This window comes from Ranitomeya variabilis, chromosome 6 (assembly GCF_051348905.1).
Source record: "Ranitomeya variabilis isolate aRanVar5 chromosome 6, aRanVar5.hap1, whole genome shotgun sequence".
In the NCBI taxonomy this organism is placed as follows: Eukaryota; Metazoa; Chordata; class Amphibia; order Anura; family Dendrobatidae; genus Ranitomeya; species Ranitomeya variabilis.
Genome location: NC_135237.1, coordinates 218,132,537 through 218,152,259, shown reverse-complemented (window position 1 = coordinate 218,152,259; position 19,723 = coordinate 218,132,537). Strand labels below are relative to the sequence as shown.

General features: G+C 46.0%; 1 protein-coding gene across 6 annotated transcripts in view; it reads right to left on the bottom strand.

The window, feature by feature from the left end:
* MTRR (5-methyltetrahydrofolate-homocysteine methyltransferase reductase) overlaps nucleotides 1-19,723 on the bottom strand; it is a 1,305,783-nt gene that overhangs the window by 396,475 nt on the left and 889,585 nt on the right. The gene's annotated exons all lie outside the window — the stretch shown is intronic.

Below are 19,723 nucleotides of genomic sequence, written 5' to 3'. Positions count from 1 at the left end.
TGCAATTCTTACCAGTGTCACTTTATGGGTAATTACTCTGGAACACTTCAACGGATCCCACAGATTTGAAGACCGATTTTTTGTGACACATTGCACTTCATGACAGTAGTAACACTTATTCAATATGACTTGCGCTTATTTGTGAAAAAAATGGAAATTTGGTGAAAATTTTGAACAATTTTCAAAATTTTTATTTTTATGCCCTTAAATCACAGACATGGCCGTATTTAAAGTTTATGCTGCCCTAGGCACTTTTAGTTTTGCCTCCCCCATTGGTGAGTATGACACTATCGGCAGTGACTTTGGCAAAAATCGCTGATGTGAAAGTAGCCTTTTGCAGCAGATCCGGCAGTTTTGCCGCATCTGCCGCGTAACGGATCACTTACGGCAACACTGCGTTCGGCCTCATTCATTCCCTATGGGACTTGCGGACATGTGCGGCACTTGTGGTTTTGCAGCGATCCGGCAAATGCGGTACTTACAGCAATGGGAAAAAAAAACGCTGCTAGCAGTGTTTTTTTGTCTCACCGCAAGTGCAAAACCGCAAGTGCTGCACATGTCCACAAGTAGCCATCACTACCTGTCCCTGCACCTTGCTAGCTCATCCCTCTCTGACCTAAAACTACACTATAAAGCTTTAGAAAAACAATTTATTACCTGACATATTCCTCTGATAATGAGGGCTCCAGGCTACAGCGTAGACTGGGACGGGCAGTCTCCGCGTCTCCATCCTCTCTGTGCACACCATCAGCCACTGCCTCACCGCCTGTGCACAGACATCCCTCCACCAGACTCGGCAATCACCGCACGCAGAAGCATACCAGCAGAGGTGTATCTTGGGTTTCTGGCACCCGGGGCAAGAATTCATTTTGGCCTACCCCCCGCCAAGGTCATATGCGATTTGCACACTTAGTCATGTACCCACGAGCTCCTCTTCCTAATGCTCTCAATGTTCAGTGGAAAACTGAGAGAAGCAGAAGAGAAGCTTGTTGTCACAGGACCACAATTATGAAAATCGCATATGAGTGAAGTGTCCATGTGACGAATACTGTAACCTGCAGCGCTGAATCCTGACATCCAGGCTTCTGAATTCTCACAACTAATGCACTGCACACTTTTAGGATTCTCCCTTGCTGGTGGACAGTCATGTCAGCACAAGCCTGTGATTTGTATACTTCTGTCCACATTCCGACTAGACGTGCCCGGCCTCGCTCAGTTCATTATCATTGTGTGAGGCCACACGTCTAGTCAGCATGTGACCACATGAATGTAAATCACCCACACGAGAGAATCCTGACAGCGTGCAATGCGCACTGTGAGATCTCAGAAGTCTGCAATCACATAGCATGACTGCAGACTCATTACAAACCTGGACATCCCCTATAATGCTCCTTACAATAAATAAAAACATGAGAATTAGTCAATATCACAAATAACATAACATTTACATCCAGGTACTTTATAGATGACGTCGTCTCTGGAGCCGATCTCCTTCTTTTCTTCATCTTGTCCAGACCCCATGATGAGTTTTCTCATCCACAGATCGTCTCTGCAGACTTCCAACTTCTCCGCTCTTTTGCAGAAAATCTCCACATGATGCCCTTAACCCCTTTCTGACATTAGACGTACTATCCCGTCGAGGTGGGGTGGGCCCGTATGACCACCGATGGAATAGTACGTCATCACCGATCAGCCACACTCACGGGGGGAGCACGGCCGATCGGGGCCGGGTGTCAGCTGACTATCGCAGCTGACATCCGGCACTATGTGCCAGGAGCGGTCACGGACCGCCCCCGGCACATTAACCCCCGGGCACACTGCGATAAAACATGATCGCAGTGTTCCGGCAGTATAGGGAAGCATTGCGCAGGGAGGGGGCTCCCTGCATGCTTCCTTGAGACCCCCGGAGCAACGCGATGTGATCGCGTTGCTCCGAGGGTCTCTATCCTCCTCCTCCTCCCTGCAGCAGGCCCGGATCCAAGATGGCCGCGGCATCCGGGTCCTACAGGGAGATGGCTTCACTGCGCCTGCTCAGAGCATGCGCCGGGAAGCCTCCAGGAGCTGTGCACGTCAGATCGCCGATCGGACACAGTGCACAGCAAAGTGTCAGATCGGCGATCCTACACTATAACATGATGCCCCCCTGGGGAAATGTTATAGTGTAAAAAAAAAAATATTCACATGTGTAAAATAAATTTAAAAAAATCCCCCCCCCAAAAAATAAAAAATATTGTCCCTATAAATACATTTCTTTATCTAAATAAAAAACAATAAAAGTACACATATTTAGTACTGCCGCATCCGTAACGACCTGACCTATAAAACGGTCCGACTAGTTAACCCCTTCAGTGACCACCGTAAAAAAAAAAAAAAAAAAGAGGCAAAAAACAACGCTTTCTTATCATACCGCCAAACAAAAAGTGGAATAACACGCGATCAAAAAGACGGATATAAATAACCATGGTACAGCTGAAAATGTAATCTTGTCCCGCAAAAAATGAGCTGCCATACAGCGTCATCAAAGAAAAAATAAAAAAGTTATAGTCCTCAGAATAAAGCGATGGAAAAATAATTATTTTTCTATAAAATAGTTTTTATCGTATAAAAGCGGCAAAACATAAAAAAAATGATATAAATGAGGTATCGCTGTAATCGTTCTGACCCGAAGAATAAAACTGCTTTATCCATTTTACCAAACGGGGAACGGTATAAACGCCTCCCCCAAAAGAAATTCAGGAATAACTGGTTTTTGGTCATCCTGCCTCACAAAAATCAGAATAAAAAGCGATAAAAAAAATGTCACGTGCCTGAAAATGTCACCAATAAAAACGTCAACTCGTCCCGCAAAAAACAAGAGCTCAAATGACTCTGTGGACCAAAATATGGAAAAATTATAGCTCTCAAAATGTGGTAACGCAAAAAATATTTTTTTGCAATAAAAAGCGTCTTTCAGTGTGTGACGGCTGCCAATCATAAAAATCCGCTAAAAAACCCGCTATAAAAGTAAATCAAACCCCCCTTCATCACCCCCTTAGATAGCGAAAAAATTAAAAAATTAAATTTTTTTTTTTTTATTTTTATTTATTTCCATTTTCCCATTAGGGTTAGGGCTAGGGTTAGGTCAAAGGTTAGGGCTAGGGTTAGGGCAAGGGTTGGGGCTAGGGTTAGGGCAAGGGTTAGGGCAAGGGTTAGGGCTAGGGTTAAGGCTACAGTTAGGGTTGGGGCTAAAGTTAGAGTTAGGGTTTGGATTACATTTACAGTTGGGAATAGGGTTGGGATTAGGGTTAGCGATGTGTCAGGGTTAGGGGTGTGCAGGGCCGGACTGGCCATCGGACACTTCTGGCAAATGCCAGAAGGGCCGGTGCCAGTAGGGGGCTGCTGCACTCTCCCCCCGCCAGTGCCACCGCCGCATTCAACTATACCTGTGTCTATGACGCCGGTACAGTTGAATGCAATGATGGAGGAGAGAGCGTCTGCTGACGCTCCCTCCCATCATTCCCCGCTCTGCCTCTGACACTGCGGGTGCGCGATGACGTCATATCATGGTGCACCTGCTGTGTCCCGGGCTGACTGCAGCCGCCGAGACAGGAGCAGGGAGCAGCGCGGGCAAGAGGAGAGGTGAGCAGAGTGTTTTTTTTTTTTTACTGGACTGTGGGGCCATTATCGGGGGGGACGAGAGATGAGATGTGGGCTGTGCTAGTCTGTCATTGCCTTAGTTACAGTTGTGCGGGCTGTGCTGTATATACTACTGTTTGGGCTGTGCTGTATATACTACTGTGTGGGCTGTGCTGTATATACTACTGTGTGGGCTGTGCTGTATATACTACTGTGTGGGCTGTGCTGTATATACTACTGTGTGGGCTGAGCTGTATACTACTGTGTGGGCTGAGCTGTATACTACTGTGTGGGCTGTGCTGTATATACTACTGTGTGGGCTGTGCTGTATATACTACTGTGTGGGCTGTGCTGTATATACTACTGTGTGGGCTGTGCTGTATACTACTACGCAGGCTGTGCTGTATACTACTACGCGGGCTGTGCTATATTATGCAGGCTGTGCTATATACTATGCGGGCTTTGATATATACTATGGGGGTATATTATATTCTATGGGGGAGGCTGTGTTATATACTATGGGGGGTATATTATATTCTATGTGGGAGGCTGTCTTATATACTATGGGGGCTGCATTATATTCTCTGGGGGGCTACATTATATATTATGGGGAGGTGGGCTGTATTATATTCTGTGGGCGGTTGTATTAGATTATATTCTGTGGGGGGTTGTATTAGATTTTATGAGGGATGATTGCATCATACTCTTAGATGGGGCTGCATTATATTCTATGGGGAGGTGGGCTGTATTCTATTCTATTCGGGACTACATTATATTCTATGAGGGGCTGTATTATATTTATATTCTATGAGGGGTGATTGCATCATACGCTATGAGGGGGCTGCATTAAACTATGAGGGGGGCTGCATTATATTCTATGGGAGGTTACATTATACTCTCGGGTGGCTGCATTATACTTTGGGGTGGCTGCATTATACTCTGTAGGGTGGTGGCTGCATTATACTGTATGTGGGCTGCATTATACTGTATCGAGGACTATGGGAAATACGTTATACTATATGAAGAACTATGGGGTGCATTATACTATGGGAAGTGAATTGTACTACATAGATGACTATGGCGGTGCATTATACTATATGAAGCACCATGAGGAGTGTATTATACTATGTGGAGGACTCAGCAGTGTATTTTAATATATGGAGGACTGTGGTGCACATTATAATATATGGAGGACTATGGGGTGTATTTTACTAAACAAGTAAAATGCTGCATATTCAGATTGTTTTTGCCGGAACAAAAATCATTGTTCTCAGCAGCACATCGTCGGTGTAAACTGTAGATATACTGCTGATAGCATGATACTGTATGGTGATCTGTTAGTGATCTATTAGTGATGGTTCTGTCCCATCATTCTTTCTCAGACGGTGGAAAGAGGCCGGGAAACAAGAGTTGAACAACGTCAGTATTGTCGATCAAACTCATTTAGCGGCCTGAACTCAGCGCACGTAAATACAACCGAAATGCCTTTGTGTGATGTGCAATATGTTAGCATTTGGGGCCCCATTATTAAACTTTGCCTACGGCCCCACTTTGCCTAAAACCAGCTCTGCCTACAAGTGTACAAAGATATCATACAGTCACCATGTGACAAGTGGGCCTGTGTAACTTCAAATGCCAGGGCTGAATTTTAGTCCCAGTCCGGCCCTGGGGGTGTGGATAGGGTTACCGTTGGGATTAGGGTTAGGTATGTGTTTGGATTAGGGTTTCAGTTATAATTGGGGGGTTTCCACTGTTTAGGCACATCAGGGGCTCTCCAAACGCGACATTGCGTCCGATCTCAATTCCAGCCAATTCTGCGTTGTAAAAGTAAAACAGTGATCCTTCCCTTCCGAGCCCTCCCGTGCGCCCAAACAGGGGTTTACCCCAACATATGGGGTATCAGCGTACTCAGGACACATTGGACAACAACTTTTGGGGTCCAATTTCTCCTGTTACCCTTGGGAAAATACAAAACTGGGGGCTAAAAAATAATTTTTGTGGAAAAAAAAAGGATTTTTTATTTTCACGGCTCTGCGTTATAAACTGTAGTGAAACACTTGGGGGTTCAAAGTTCTCACAACACATCTAGATATACATATGGGGTATCGGCGTACTCAGGACAAATTGTACAACAACTTTTGAGGTCCAATTTCTTCTCTTACCCTTGGGAAAATAAAAAATTGGGGGCGAAAACATCATTTTTGTGAAAAAATATGATTTTTTATTTTTACGGCTCTGCATTATAAACTTCTGTGAATCACTTAATGGGTCAAAGTGCTCACCACACATCTAGATAAGTTCCTTAGGGGGTGTACTTTCCAAAATGGTGTCACTTGTGGGGGGTTTCAACGTTTAGGCACATCAATGGCTCTCCAAACGCAACATGGCGTGCCATCTCAATTCCTGTCAATTTTGCATTGAAAAGTCAAATGGCGCTCCTTCGCTTCCGAGCTCTGCCATGCGCCCAAACAGTGGTTTACCCCCACATATGGGGTATCGGCGTACTCAGGACAAATTGTACAACAACTTTTGTGGTCCATTTTCTCCTGTTACCCTTGGTAAAATAAAACAAATTGGAGCTGAAGTAAATTTTTTGTGAAAAAAGTTAAATGTTCATTTTTATTTAAACATTCCAAAAATTCCTGTGAAACACCTGAAGGTTTAATAAACTTCTTGAATGTGGTTTTGAGCACCTTGAGGGGTGCAGTTTTTAGAATGGTGTCACACTTGGTTATTTTCTATCTTATAGACCCCTCAAAATGACTTCAAATGAGATGTAGTCCCTAAAAAAAAATGGTGTTGTAAAAATGAGAAATTGCTGTTCAATTTTTAACCCTTATAACTCCCTAACAAAAAAAAAAATTTGGTCCCAAAATTGTGCTGATGTAAAGTAGACATGTGGGAAATGTTACTTATTAAGTATTTTGTGTGACATGTCTCTGTGATTTAATTGTATAAAAATTCAAAGTTGGAAAATTGCGAAATTTTCAAAATTTTCGCCAAATTTCCTTTTTTTTCACAAATAAACGCAGGTAATATCAAAGAAATGTTACCACTATCATGAAGTACAATGTGTCACGAGAAAACAGTATCAGAATCACCGGGATCCGTTGAAGCGTTCCAGAGTTATAACCTCATAAAGGGACAGTGGTCAGAATTGTAAAAATTGGCCTGGTCATTAACGTGCAAACCACCATTGGGGGTAAAGGGGTTAGAGATACAAGTGTCATTATAATGCTCCTGAATAAAAAAAATGCCCCTCACTATATTGTCTGCACAAAATATGACCCCCACATTGTCCCTCTTATGGTACATGCTCTTTACACTGACCTCTCCTTTCCATACCAGCCTCCCTTTTCACACTGTCCTCTCATACTGTGTCCCCCCTATAGTGCCCAGTATTTATACTGTACTCTCTCATCACACTCCCCCTCCTTGCTATACTGTCCCCTCCTGGCTGTGCCCTTGCACTGTCCCCCCATGCTATGAACCCACTACTCAGTTTCTATTCTGTGCCCACTCACTTTTGTCCCCCTATACTGTCTCCTCACACTATTCCCCTCCCTCCTCATACTGTCTCCTCTCACATCCCTCCTGTTCACCATACTGTCTCCTCATATATTTACCCCCTCACTTTCTATACTGCCTGCTCACCTGACTCCCCATACTGTGTGTGCACACATCCCATCACCCTCACTCCCCTCCCCATACTCTGTCCACATACATTTTTCACATCGCTACTCATACTGTGTCCACATACATTCCCCCGTCGCTCCCCATGTCTGCACCCATCCCCCATACAGTTTCCTCATACATGCCCCTCATTCCCCCAGTACTGTTTCCCCATCTCCCCCTTTGCTCTTCATTTTGTGCCCTTAAATCTCACCCCACACATTAATCACCCCCATCCCCACTCCAATTCTCCCCACACATAATAAATATCCCCATCCCCACTCAAATTGCCCCTCCTCCTGTGCACTTAATCTTCGGTGTCTTCTGCTCCACTGGGGCACTTACCACCATTGTTCGCCACTGCAGCGTGATCACATGCTCACATTGCTCTGACCTGGCAGTCAGAGCCTCAATTGTACTCACTTCTGTAAGATGCAAGTACAGTTGTTACCTGGGCAGGGGCGGACACTGACAGCTTGGGGCCCCTGTGCAAGAACTGTGTCTGGGCCCCCCTTGTTTTATGGCGACAAAGCTATATAGATATAGCCACACACACATACATGTGTATATATTACATACCGTATATACTCGAGTATAAGCCAACCCGAGTATAAGCTGAGGCACCTAATTTTGCCACCGAAAAGCTTATCAACTCATGAATGCATGGCTCTGCTCCCCCTCCCATCCTTGTATGCGTGGCTCTGCTCCCCCCTCCCATCCTTGTATGTGTGGCTCTGCTCCCCCTCACATCCTTACATGCATGACTCTGCTCCCCCCTCACATCCTTGTATGCGTGGCTCTGCTCCCCCCTCACATCTTGTATGCGTGGCTCCCCCATCCTCCTTCATCCTCCTTCATTCTCCCCCGTCCTCCTGCATCCTCTTCTGTCCTCCTGCAGCCTCCTCTGTCTTCCTGCATCCTCCCCATCCTCCTTCATACTCCCCCGTCCTCCTGCATCCTCCCCCGTCCTCTTGCATCCTCCCTGTCCTCCTTCATACGCCCCCGTCCTCATGCATCCTCGTGCATCCTTCGGTTGACCCCAAACTAAAAAAAAAAAACCTTGCTCAGGTGCCACCCCCACATCCTGGTGCCCTAGGCAAGTGTCCTCACATGTCAAGTGGCAAATACGGCCCTGATCACAGAGATATGTAATACAAAATAACATATTTCACATGTCTACATGGTGGGCCATTTATATGGATACACCTAAATAAAATGGGAATGGTTGGTGAGCGCAACTTCCTGTTTGTGGCACATTAGTATATAGGAGGGGGGAAAACTTTTCAAGATGGGTGGTGACCATGGCAGCCATTTTGAAGTCGGCTGTTGTGAAATTGGATTTTGGGCTCCCCCGGTGGCCACTGGTGGAATTGAACTTGTGTGCATCATCCCCTCTGTTCACCTGTTCCCATCAGGATGTGGGAGTCGCTATTTAACCTTGCTCCTCTGTCATTTCCATGCCGGTCAACATTGTAATCAGAAGCCTTTCTGTGCATGTTCCTGCTTCTAGACAACTCCCAGCTAAGTCGGACTTTTGTCCTTGTTTGTTTTTTGCATTTTGTTCCAGTTCACAGCTGCAGTTTCGTTTCTGTGTCTGGAAAGCTCTTGTGATCTGAAATTGCCACTCTGATGTTATGAGTTAATACTAGAGTCTTAAAGTAATTTCAGGATGGTGTTTTGATAGGGTTTTCAGCTGACCATGAAAGTGCCCTTTCTGTCTTCCTGCTATCTAGTAAGCGGACCTCGATTTTGCTAAACCTATTTTCATACTACGTTTGTCATTTTCATCTAAAATCACCGCCAATATATGTGGGGGCCTCTGTCTGCCTTTCGGGGAAATTTCTCTAGAGGTGAGCCAGGACTGTATTTTCCTCTGCCAGGATTAGTTAGTCCTCCGGCTGGCGCTGAGCGTCTAGGGATAAAACGTAGGCACGCTACCCGGCTACTGTTAGTTGTGCGGCAGGTTTAGTTCATGGTCAGTTTTAGTTGCCATCCTTCCAAGAGCTTGTTCTTATGTATGCTGGGCTATGTTCTCTTGCCATTGAGAACCATAACAGTTTGACCGGCCCGCAAAGGGTTAAATTAATTGGCAGAGAAAGGAGAGAAAAAAGAAGTCTGCTGAAATTTTTTTTTTTTTTTTCCCTTCAGTTCTGAGTGTGCTTTCAATTGAATCACTTGCAAGTCTGCCTATATTGCAGCCTTCCTCTCTCTCTCTCCTTCTAATCCTGGAATGGCTCTGTGTTCACCTGTTTAAAATGGATATTCAGGGTTTAGCTGCAGGTTTGAATAATCTCACCACGAAAGTTCAAAATTTACAAGATTTTGTTGTTCATGTTCCTATATCTGAACCTAAAATTCCTTTGCCTGAATTTTTCTCGGGGAATAGATCTTGCTTTCAAAATTTCAAAAATAATTGCAAGTTGTTTTTGTCCCTGAAATCTCGCTCTGCTGGAGATCCTGCACAGCAGGTCAGGATTGTGATTTCCTTGCTCCGGGGCGACCCTCAAGATTGGGCTTTTGCATTGGCTCCAGGGGATCCTGCGTTGCTCAATGTGGATGCGTTTTTTCTGGCCTTGGGGTTGCTTTATGAGGAACCTCATTTAGAACTTCAGGCGGAAAAAGCCTTGATGTCCCTGTCTCAGGGGCAAGATGAAGTTGAAATATACTGCCAAAAATTCCGTAAATGGTCTGTGCTTACTCAGTGGAATGAGTGCGCCCTGGCGGCGAATTTCAGAGAGGGTCTCTCTGATGCCATTAAGGACGTTATGGTGGGGTTCCCTGTGCCTGCAGGTCTGAATGAGTCCATGACAATGGCTATTCAGATCGATAGACGTCTGCGGGAGCGCAAACCTGTGCACCATTTGGCGGTGTCTACTGAGAAGACGCCAGAGAATATGCAATGTGATAGAATTCTGTCCAGAAGCGAACGCCAGAATTTTAGACGAAAAAATGGGTTGTGCTTTTATTGTGGTGATTCAACTCATGTTATATCAGCATGCTCTAAGCGTACTAAGAAGCTTGATAAGTCAGTTTCAATTGGCACTTTTCAGTCTAAGTTTATTCTATCTGTGACCCTGATTTGTTCTTTATCATCTATTACCGCGGACGCCTATGTCGACTCTGGCGCCGCTTTGAGTCTTATGGATTGGTCCTTTGCCAAATGCTGTGGGTATGATTTGGAGCCTCTTGAGACTCCTATACCTCTGAAGGGGATTGACTCCACCCCATTGGCTAGTAATAAACCACAATACTGGACACAAGTAACTATGCGAATTAATCCGGATCATCAGGAGATTATTCGCTTTCTTGTGCTGTATAATCTACATGATGTGTTGGTGCTTGGATTGCCATGGCTGCAATCTCATAACCCAGTCCTCGACTGGAAAGCTATGTCTGTGTTAAGCTGGGGATGTAAGGGGATGCATGGGGACGTACCTTTGGTTTCCATTTCATCATCTATTCCCTCTGAGATTCCTGAATTCTTGTCTGACTATCGTGACGTTTTTGAAGAACTTAAGCTTGGTTCATTACCTCCGCACCGGGAGTGCGATTGTGCCATAGATTTGATTCCGGGTAGTAAATACCCTAAGGGTCATTTATTTAATCTGTCTGTGCCTGAACATGCTGCTATGCGAGAATATATAAAGGAGTCCTTGGAAAAGGGACATATTCGTCCTTCGTCATCTCCCTTAGGAGCCGGGTTTTTCTTTGTGTCTAAGAAAGATGGCTCTTTGAGGCCGTGTATTGATTATCGGCTTTTGAATAAAATCACGGTTAAATATCAATATCCGTTGCCACTGCTGACTGATTTGTTTGCTCGCATAAAGGGGGCCAAGTGGTTCTCTAAGATAGATCTCCGTGGGGCGTATAATTTGGTGCGAATTAAGCAGGGGGATGAGTGGAAAACCGCATTTAATACGCCCGAGGGCCACTTTGAGTATTTGGTGATGCCTTTTGGCCTTTCAAATGCCCCTTCAGTCTTTCAGTCCTTTATGCATGACATTTTCCGTGATTATTTGGATAAATTTATGATTGTGTATCTGGATGATATTCTGATTTTTTCGGATGACTGGGACTCTCATGTCCAGCAGGTCAGGAGGGTTTTTCAGGTTTTGCGGTCTAATTCCTTGTGTGTGAAGGGTTCTAAGTGCGTTTTTGAGGTGCAAAAGATTTCCTTCTTGGGATACATTTTTTCCCCCTCTTCCATCGAGATGGATCCTGTCAAGGTTCAGGCTATTTGTGATTGGACGCAACCCTCTTCTCTTAAGAGTCTTCAGAAATTTTTGGGCTTTGCTAACTTTTATCGTCGATTTATTGCTGGTTTTTCTGATGTTGTTAAACCATTGACTGATTTGACTAAGAAGGGTGCTGATGTTGCTGATTGGTCCCCTGCTGCTGTGGAGGCCTTTCGGGAGCTTAAGCGCCGCTTTTCTTCCGCCCCTGTGTTGCGTCAGCCTGATGTTGCTCTTCCTTTTCAGGTTGAGGTCGACGCTTCTGAAATCGGAGCTGGGGCGGTTTTGTCGCAGAGAAGTTCCGACTGCTCCGTGATGAAGCCTTGTGCTTTTTTTTCTCGTAAATTTTCGCCCGCCGAGCGGAATTATGATATTGGGAATCGGGAGCTTTTGGCCATGAAGTGGGCTTTTGAGGAGTGGCGTCATTGGCTTGAGGGGGCTAGACATCAGGTGGTGGTATTGACTGACCACAAAAATTTAATTTATCTTGAGTCCGCCAGACGCCTGAATCCTAGACAGGCGCGCTGGTCGTTGTTTTTCTCTCGGTTTAATTTTGTGGTGTCATACCTACCGGGTTCTAAGAGTGTTAAGGCGGATGCCCTTTCTAGGAGTTTTGGGCCTGACTCCCCTGGTAATTCTGAACCTACAGGTATCCTTAAGGATGGAGTGATATTGTCTGCCGTTTCTCCAGACCTCAGGCGGATAGACCTGATCGTTGCCCACCTGGTAGACTGTTTGTTCCTGATGATTGGACCAGTAAAGTCATTTCTGAGGTTCATTCTTCTGCGTTGGCAGGTCATCCTGGAATCTTTGGTACCAGGGATTTGGTGGCAAGGTCCTTCTGGTGGCCTTCCCTGTCACGAGATGTACGAGGCTTTGTGCAGTCTTGTGACGTTTGTGCTCGGGCCAAGCCTTGTTGTTCTCGGGCTAGTGGATTGTTGTTGCCCTTGCCTATCCCGAAGAGGCCTTGGACGCACATCTTGATGGATTTTATTTCGGATCTTCCTGTTTCTCAGAAGATGTCTGTCATCTGGGTGGTGTGTGACCGTTTCTCTAAGATGGTCCATTTGGTTCCCCTGCCTAAGTTGCCTTCTTCTTCCGAGTTGGTTCCTCTGTTTTTTCAAAATGTGGTTCGTTTGCATGGTATTCCGGAGAATATCGTTTCTGACAGAGGAACCCAATTCGTGTCTAGATTTTGGCGGGCATTCTGTGCTAGGATGGGCATAGATTTGTCTTTCTCGTCTGCTTTCCATCATCAGACTAATGGTCAGACCGAGCGGACGAATCTGACCTTGGAGACATATTTGAGGTGTTTTGTGTCTGCAGATCAGGATGATTGGGTTGCTTTTTTGCCTTTAGCGGAGTTTGCCCTCAATAATCGGGCCAGCTCTGCCACCTTGGTGTCTCCTTTTTTCTGTAATTCGGGGTTTCATCCTCGATTTTCCTCCGGTCAGGTGGAATCTTCGGATTGTCCTGGAGTGGATGCTGTGGTGGAGAGGTTGCATCAGATTTGGGGGCAGGTAGTGGACAATTTGAAGTTGTCCCAAGAGAAGACTCAGCTTTTTGCCAACCGCCGGCGTCGGGTTGGTCCTCGGCTTTGTGTCGGGGACTTGGTGTGGTTGTCTTCTCGTTTTGTCCCTATGAGGGTTTCTTCTCCTAAGTTTAAGCCTCGGTTCATCGGCCCGTACAAGATATTGGAGATTCTTAACCCTGTGTCCTTCCGTTTGGACCTCCCTGCATCTTTTTCTATTCATAATGTTTTTCATCGGTCATTATTGCGCAGGTATGAGGTACCGGTTGTGCCTTCCGTTGAGCCTCCTGCTCCGGTGTTGGTTGAGGGCGAGTTGGAGTACGTTGTGGAAAAAATCTTGGACTCCCGTGTTTCCAGACGGAAACTCCAGTATCTGGTCAAATGGAAGGGATACGGTCAGGAGGATAATTCTTGGGTGACTGCCTCTGATGTTCATGCCTCCGATCTGGTCCGTGCCTTTCATAGGGCTCATCCTGATCGCCCTGGTGGTTCTGGTGAGGGTTCGGTGCCCCCTCCTTGAGGGGGGGGGTACTGTTGTGAAATTGGATTTTGGGCTCCCCCGGTGGCCACTGGTGGAATTGAACTTGTGTGCATCATCCCCTCTGTTCACCTGTTCCCATCAGGATGTGGGAGTCGCTATTTAACCTTGCTCCTCTGTCATTTCCATGCCGGTCAACATTGTAATCAGAAGCCTTTCTGTGCATGTTCCTGCTTCTAGACAACTCCCAGCTAAGTCGGACTTTTGTCCTTGTTTGTTTTTTGCATTTTGTTCCAGTTCACAGCTGCAGTTTCGTTTCTGTGTCTGGAAAGCTCTTGTGATCTGAAATTGCCACTCTGATGTTATGAGTTAATACTAGAGTCTTAAAGTAATTTCAGGATGGTGTTTTGATAGGGTTTTCAGCTGACCATGAAAGTGCCCTTTCTGTCTTCCTGCTATCTAGTAAGCGGACCTCGATTTTGCTAAACCTATTTTCATACTACGTTTGTCATTTTCATCTAAAATCACCGCCAATATATGTGGGAGCCTCTGTCTGCCTTTCGGGGAAATTTCTCTAGAGGTGAGCCAGGACTGTATTTTCCTCTGCCAGGATTAGTTAGTCCTCCGGCTGGCGCTGAGCGTCTAGGGATAAAACGTAGGCACGCTACCCGGCTACTGTTAGTTGTGCGGCAGGTTTAGTTCATGGTCAGTTTTAGTTGCCATCCTTCCAAGAGCTTGTTCTTATGTATGCTGGGCTATGTTCTCTTGCCATTGAGAACCATAACAGTCGGCCATTTTGGATCCAAGTATTTTTTTTTCAATAGGAAGAGGGTCATGTGACACGTCAAACTTATTGAGAATTTCACAAGAAAAACAATGCTGTGCTCGGTTTGAACGTAACTTTATCTAAGACCACTTATACAATGTGTTCAAAGTGCTGCCCATTGTGTTGGATTGTCAATGCAGCCTTCTTCTCCCACTCTTGACACACTGATAGCAACACCATAGAAGAAATGCTAGCACAGGCTTCCAGTGTCCGTTGTTTCAAAATGGCTGCCATGGTCACCACCCATCTTGAAAAGTTTTTCCCCTCCCATATACTAATGTGCCACAAACAGGAAGTTGATATCACCAACCATTCCCATTTTATTTAGGTGTATCCATATAAATGACAGACCCTGTAGTTTACATCAGCACAATTTTTGAAACAAAATTTATTTTTGTTAGGAAGTTATAAGGGATAAACAGTGATTTTTTCACATTTGAAGTCACTTTGAGGGGTCTATGTGACAGAATATACCCAAAAGTGACACCATTCTAAAACCTGGTGGCAGGAAAAACATGGACCAAAAATTTGTTGTACAAATTTTACTGAGCATGCCGATACCCCATATGATGGATAAAACCACTGTTTGGGTGCACGGCAGAGTTTGGAAGGGAAGGAGGGCCACTTGACTTTTTGAATGCAAAATTTGCTGGAACAATTAGTGATTACCATGTTGTGTTCGAAGAGCCCCAGATGTGCCTAAACAGTGGAAATCCCCTCAAGTGACACCATGTTGGAAACTAGACCCCTCAGGGAATTTATCTAGAGGTGTATGGAGCACCTTGAACCCCTAGGTGCTTCACATACGTTTATAACGAGCCGTGAAAATAAAAACATTTTTGTGAGGAAAATGTTTTTTGGTTTTTTTTTTAAGACCCAAATTTTACATTTTCGTAAGGACAACGGGAGAAATTGCTCAATACAATTTGTTACACAATTTCTCCTGAGTATGCTGCTACCCCATTTGTGAGAAAAAAAACTACTGTTTGGGAGCATGGCAGGGTTCAGAAGGGAAGGAATGTTATTTCAAGTGAGGAGATCCAGGTTCAGTAAGTAAAATCAAAATATTTTGAATCCATTAAAATGGTAACATGTTGGGGGCGTGGTCTGGACAGCATGTGAAGAAGTGTTTAACAAAGCTCCTGCTTTCCATCCTGAAAAATCCTCAGTTACTTGGCTTTAGACTCACTCCTGCAGCCCAGAACTGACCAGTCAGTCTCCTCTAACTGCAGTCTGTGCTCCAGGGACATCGCTGAGGAGATAAATCATGACACGCAGCAGGACAGGAAAGTGGGAGAGAAGGAGACCCGGTAGGGAGAAGATGAATCCTCCAAAATGGCTCCTACACAAGGTACTACAGCCCCAAACAGAGCAGCAGATGCTGCTGCAAGACAATAATATTTTGCAAGTGTCTCTGTGACTCCCCTGCAGCTTGAGGCGCAATCAGGCATGGAGAATGCTCACAATAGCAATTAGCAGAAAGTGGGGATGGAAAAAGAGTTACAAGATGGTAACATGGTGCAGACACTCTCAGCATGTGAGGAAAGATCACCCCTGTGGTCCAAAGGGAGCAAGTCTGTGCTATTTGCTCCCTCACAGGATGATGTCCCTGAACCAACTATGAGAGATGTATTTGCAGCAGTCTCCTTGTCTAACACTACTCTAGCAATGATTAGTGAACAAAAAGGAAGCATGAAGAAGGATATTCACTGCATTAAACAGGACCTCCATACAGTAAATGAAAGAGTGGAGGAGCTGGCGGAGAGGGTTGGATGCATGGAGGATAAAATGCCTCAAATCATTAGAGATGTTAAGAAAACTGTGCAGAACATTTCCCTACTGTTGGATAAAACAGACGATTTAGAAAACAGGATGCGCAGAAATAATATAAGGCTTCTGGGGGTCCTCGAAAAAGTGGAGGGAAAGGATCCTGTGGGATTTTTGAAAAGTGGCTATATAATACCATAGGAAAGAAGTCGCTCTAGTCAGTTTTTGCAATTGAACGAGCGCACAGGTTCCCCAGCAGACCCCTCCAACCAGGTGCACCCCACGACCAGTCAATATCCGCATGCTGCACTACCGTGACAGAGACGTTATTCTAAAAAAAGCCAGGGAACTTAAAGATCTCTTTACTAATGGATATAAGACTTCCATTTACCCAAACTTTTCTGCAGAAATACAAAAAAGGCGAGCAAAGGTTTTTTTTAATATTAAAAAGACAGAGATAATGAAGTGCCCTACTCCATGCTTTATCCTGCTAAACTCTGAGTAGCTGCAAAAGGAGAGATACATATCTTTGAGACCCCGCATGATGCCTTGGTGTGGCTGGACAATAACAAAAAAGGCATATGGAACAGGCACCCCTGAGAGCAGTATGATCCTGACACAAGAGGACGGTTGTGGTTTCTTTTTTTACCCCTTCCCTGCATATAATATTTTTCAATTTCTGTCAGTCAGTTCTATGGCAGGTAACCACATAATACCTGTTCAGATAAGCAGAGTGGCTTGAATTAAAATGGACAGTGAGCTATATAACAATAGAGGCAGCTTGTCACACGACTCCAGGAACATAAAAAGCCTCAATCCACTTATTAGAAGAGGAATGTATATTAAGTTGTTTATATGTGTTAATAGTTTTTTATATGTAGTTGGGTTAGGAAACTACTGTATGCATGACCACCTGCCAGTGTGCTCTCTCTGCAAGTGGAAACAATAGTGATATCGTATGCTAGATACTTTGCTTTTTGTCCAAAAACGTAAATTTTATTGCGTGGAATGTCCGAGGACTGGGTGACCCATTCAAAGGATGCACAATATATTCGTGGTTGCGTAATTACCAACCAGCAATAATATGCTTAATGGAAACACATATGGTGAAGGAAAAGACGCATCTATTGCATAGGTCATGTCACGCTGCTGCCGCCTCTCGCCGCCTCTTCCCATACTTACTTGTCCTCGGCGGCGCGGCGCGGTTGTTCCTCTGCAGCGTCCTCCTCTCAGCGCTCTCTCTCTCCTTCTGCTGGTCGGCTTGTGCGCACGCGCGCCAGGTTCAATTCCGCGCGTGCGCACTTCTAAAACCTCTTCCTATGCCCCCGGCTCTGTCCTCTCTATCACCCTGGAGGACTTTCACCCGGAGGTAATGCGCAGCGCTCCTATTTATATCCGCCTCTTCCTTTCTCCTGTGCCTTTGGTCGTTTGTGCTACATTTTGCCCTAGGCCCCTCTGCGTTCCTGTGTTCAGTGCTTGTCTCCTGATTCTTTGTTTTCTCTCCCTTCGTCCAGTGCTCTGCTCGTTCCTGTGTTCCTGTGTTCCTGTCCAGTTCCTGCCTGTCTGCCAGCTCTCCCGTCCGTCCTGTGCCCTGCTTGTTCCGGTGTTCCTGTCCAGTGCCTGCCTGTCTGCCAGCTCTTCCGTCCGTCCAGTGCCCTGCCCGTTCCTGTGTACCTGCCCAGTACCTGCCTGTCTTCCAGCCCCTCCGTCCGTCTGCGCTCTACTCATTCCTGTGTTCCAGTCTGTTCCAGCCCGTCTTCGTCCACGGTACCCTGTTTGTCCGTTACCTGTGTTTCTTGCCCCGTATTCGCCAGTCCTTCTACCCGGCTCGTTCCAGTAATTCCTGTTCAGTCCTAAGCCTGCCTCCTCGCCCTCAGTATCTTCCTTGGTATTCTAGTTCGTCTCTGTGTCCTAGGCTCCCCTTAGTTACCTTTCCCGGTCCCTACTCTCTAGCCTCTGTCTCCTTCTCCAGCTAGGAATATCTTCCTTTATCTTGGTCCCCCAGCTCCCGTGACAGTAGTCCCTCTCGGGCCTGTCCCTAACTCTCCCTGTATAGGGGGAGGTCCATCTGGTCCACTCGCCCGTGAGGGGTTCGCTGTCACGGTCCAGAGGGTCCACTCCTTTTGCTCTATAGAACGTCACAGTACCAAAGGCCATGGACCCCGCTGGTGTCTCGGCCACTCAGAAAGAGTTGCTTTTTTTGCGAGAGAATCAAACCAGGATCATGTCCTTTCTAAAAAGTTTGGAGTCTCGCCTAGCAGCTTTACAATCTTCGGATCCCGGCAATGCCTCTCAGTTGGCTGCTCTTCAACAGGAGCTCAGCCAACAACGGGACACTCAGTCCCATATTTTGAGTTTCATGGCTTCTGTGGATGCTCGTCTCTTGTCCCTCCAGGGAGCCACTTCTGCTCCTATTTTGGCATCTGCGCCGCAGCCTTCACCCCGCCTTGCCAGGCCTCCTCGGTATAGTGGAGACCCAAAGTCTTGCCGCGGCTTCTTAAATCAATGCCAATTACACTTTGAGTTGTCTCCACTACTCTATCCCACTGATCGAGCTAAAGTAGCCTTTGTGGTGTCCCATTTGGAGGGCGAGGCTTTGGCCTGGGTCAATCCTCTCTGGGAGCGAGACGATCCCTTGGTCACCCAACTTAATTCCTTCTTTGATGCCTTTCGCAAGGTATTTGATGAGCCTGGTCGGTTGGTTTGTACCACTGAGTCTCTTTTCAATCTCCACCAGGGTACTCTCTCCGTAGCTCAAGACGCCATTCGTTTCCGGACGTTGGCCTCTGATTTAGGCTGGAACAACGAGGCTTTGGTTGGCGCGTTTTGGCGTGGCTTGTCCTCTCGGATTAAAGATGAGCTTGCAGGACGAGACACTCCCACCATCTTAGATGACCTCATCTCCTTGGCAATACGGATAGACTTGCGTTTTCAGGAGCGCTCTCGTGAGGTTGTCAGGGAGAGAAAACCTCTCCGTCCGTCTGCTGCCACACGAGGTGCTTTTTTCCCTCATGCTGCCACGTCTGCTCCTACAGCTTTACCTGAACCTATGCAGGTTGATCGTCTCAAGCCTGCCGAGCAACGTCGCAAGGAGAGACTTGCTCAAGGTCTTTGTTTTTATTGCGGCAGTGCCTCCCATCTCCTGCGTTCCTGTCCTTCAAAGCCGGGAAACGCCTCTACCTAGGTCAGGTAAGAGAGGTCTCCCTAGGTACATGCAAATCCTCTCTACCCTTGATTCTGTCTATTATTTTGCATTTGGGTTCTTGTAAATTTTCTTCTGAAGCCTATATTGACTCTGGAGCGGCTGGGAATTTTATTCAACTTGAGCTAGTCAACAAACTTGGAATTCCTGTTAGGTCCTTGGAGACTCCTAGACAAATAGCTTCTGTCGATGGTCGGCCATTACAGGAGACCGTCAACCTGGTCACGGAGGAGGTTGATTTTCAGATTGGAGCTCTACATCGAGAGAAATTGGTTTTCTTTGTCTTACCCTCTCTGTCTCATCCGTTTCTTTTGGGGCTTCCCTGGCTCAGAGACCATGAACCCACTCTGGACTGGCGTACTGGGGATGTTTTACGGTGGGGACAGTCGTGTCAAAATAG